Source organism: Cebus imitator, unplaced genomic scaffold (genome assembly GCF_001604975.1).
Source record: "Cebus imitator isolate Cc_AM_T3 unplaced genomic scaffold, Cebus_imitator-1.0 Scaffold4, whole genome shotgun sequence".
In the NCBI taxonomy this organism is placed as follows: Eukaryota; Metazoa; Chordata; class Mammalia; order Primates; family Cebidae; genus Cebus; species Cebus imitator.
This window is the reverse complement of record NW_016107319.1, coordinates 10,658,708-10,661,925: the sequence shown is the minus strand read 5'-3', so window position 1 is coordinate 10,661,925 and position 3,218 is coordinate 10,658,708.

Here is a 3,218-nt window from a genome sequence, read left to right as displayed (position 1 = left end):
CCATTCATGTAGTCCTTGTCCAGCTCAAACAACCTGAGGTGCCTGTTGGTGACAGGATTGAAGGAGTCACAGCAAGGAGAACCACTTCAGTCTTGACTCTGAACTTTCCATGGTAAGAACTTGAAGTTGTTTATCTAAATGGAAAACGGTGATGCCTCCCTTATTGTTTTTACAAAGGAAATTCTTTGAATCTGAAGTGTTTTGTAAGGCAGACTATTGGAACCATTCTAATTAGTGTGTCTACAGTCTTCTCTAAGGTGGGCTAGAAAAATGGTTTTATATCCAAATTGTAACTTGCACCCTTACTGTCCACTGGCCTGAGTGCTCCTGGAGACAATCTGCATCCAGGATGCTAGCTGAGGGAAACACCTGAGCGGCACCCTTCCTATTGTATTTTTACTGGACCTTTTCTATGTGTAGATACACATACACTTACCATTGTGTTATAATTTCCAGTATTCAGTACAGTAAATTATACGCGTCAAGACACAGTTGACTTACTAGGTCATTCTCATTAGAATAATGGGGGAAATGTAGCATAGAGTTCCAGAAAATCTGTAACAATAGCATTTTCTGACAACATAACAAACATTTCAAATCAAATATAAAATGTCCCTCTTTCCCAGTAAGTAGACCTACCCTGGGCCTTTCAGTTACTCTTTGGGATAATCAGCTATTAGTGCATGCTCAGCCAGAAGAACCCTTGGACAAGATACATCTTACCATCTTCCTTTACCTGGAAGCCCACCCATTTCTTCTCACTTAGTCTAGATATCACAGGATTAGTTAGACCTCAAGCTTCCCAGATAGTGTCACTCCTAAAATTATAGAGAGAATAGCAGAAACCTTCTTTCCCCACATTCTCTATTGCTTCCTCAACATGCATTATTCAACCCACAAAAGGAGGAAAATATACAATCTAATTCACAAAAGCAGGAAAATATACAGTCTGGAATAAATCTTAAGGTGTCATCTCCTTTGTCTGTCTTCTTTAATGTACTAGAATATCTGGCATCAGGCCCAGAAAATTGAGATTTACTTCCACTTATCAAAGATCTCTATTTCCTCTACAAAGGAATATTCATCAGTAAGGCAATGCTCTTGGCCAATTTAGCCTAAAGAGACTTAGACTGGAGCCCTCCATTACATAAACTTTCTTCCCCGTGTATTTGTATTAATGTGTTCTTTCTTCTTGACAATCTTCTCCCAGAAAATTTGTCCGTCCCCAATAGTGTTTTCAGTGGATAGATATGAACTATCATCAGTCTTCAATCCTACTTTGTAGTATTTAGATATTCTGATGTCCCTTAGCTCACTAGATTCATTGATTTGTTCAATAAATATTTACTGAGCATCTACCAGGCCCTGGTACAGGTCAGTAAGCAACCCAAGACTCTTCCTTTCATGGAACTGACATCCTAGTGGCTCTTGTAAAGATTCCGTGAGATGGCTTCAAACAGGCAGCATGCTAGTGTGTCCTAAAGAAGCAGAAAAAATAATCAGACTAGTACACTCAGGTTTCCTCTTTATGAAGCTCTTATTTCTATCCTCTGGGCCCATTTTTCTCTTAGGTAGGCTGTACGCTCTGCTTCTTTTATTCTCAAAAACAGTGCACTGAACTGCAGGTGTTGTGGGAATACATTTAAGAAATGTTAGGAAAGACCACAGGGGAAATGACTCACTTGGTAGAAATTCACATCAATAGTATATCTGGAGTGATCCACTTTGCTAGTTTGGAATACAAACATAATTGCCTCATGTTTATTTGTTCAATTTATTGCTTGATCCCACCTGCCCTTGGTGACAGGAAGTCCACCTATTTCCTCCCCCAGCCACCCTGCTTGGGTAAGAACACTAGGAACTTACTCAGTTCAAAGGAGATTAGTCCTGCAAAAAAGCCAGGAAGAGAGAGAAAGCTGGGAAGTATGAACAATCCACTAATGCCTTGGCTTGGTCTTGGCCACATAAGGTTAAAGATGGGTCCCGCACATTCTGAGAGCAGGACATTTGTTTGTGGCTGCTGTGATGCTCTTATTGATTCAACTCTTTTCTTCGCATCACCTGGCAGTGTCCCTCTGGAGCCCTGAGACCACATCTATTTTAGATCACATTCACACACTCATCTGTTTTTCCCTGCAATGCTTAGCACTGATCCAGGTGGGCCAAGGCTGGAAAAGAACCCAATCCCAGCCTCATGACATGCTGGAACACATAGGTCTTCTTCATAAATCCTAGTTTGGTCTGTCTTAGCATCTTTTCCTGCCACTGGACTAACTCGGCACACCCCAATAATGAATCTCCCTGTTGCATGCAAAGGGGAAAGGCAGATGTGGATGTGGTTAAGCAACAAACATGCTCATTTTGGACACGTACACCTACACACAAACTCTCAGGCAAAAACTGTTTGCCTTACATTTTCTCAACTTGGAGGGTCCTTTAAATGATTTTCCTACAGTGAAGCAATATCCTTCAAGGGACTGTTCTTGGCTGACAGTAAAAGCGGAAGTTCATTGCAACACTAACTTTTCTTAGAGAAAGATCTGCTTCTAGCACTATGGATATTGAGTGAGACCAAGTCATCATTATTTAGGGCTCGATGATTCATGAGGGTAGGGATACAATGTTTGCTTCTCTCCCATTACCTGGTACTTTTATTGAACATTAGCATTTTAATAACTGAGGGAAATATGAAAAAGAATATGTTAGCTTGTCATTTGTGGTGGTTTTTAGAAATAGACAAATGGAAGTCAATGTTGATGGTGACATAAGACTTTCTGGGCCACCTATTTGAAGACTCCATTCTCCTTCAAACACCTCATCGCTTGGCTAGTTTCAAAGACACTACATGAATTGCAGGCTTAAATCAGAAACCTTTAGCCAGGCATTCAAAGTCTTCTGCAATCTAGGACTTACCTACCTGTCCATCTTAATTTATCATTATCTTTCTAACTAAATTCTCAGCTTTGGCGGTATTCGTTTACTCACTAGTTCATGAACTTACCATGCATGTTTTTAAAGATAAACTTTAATTTGGAATAATTTTTAGATGTACAGAAAAATTATAAGGTTGGTACAGAGAATTCCTATATGTGTGTTTATCCAGTTTTCTCTAATGTTAACATCTTACATTATCATGATACATTTGTCAAAGTTAAGAAAACAATATTAGTATATTACTTTTTTTTTAAAAAAAAAAAAGACATTCAGCATCACGATCA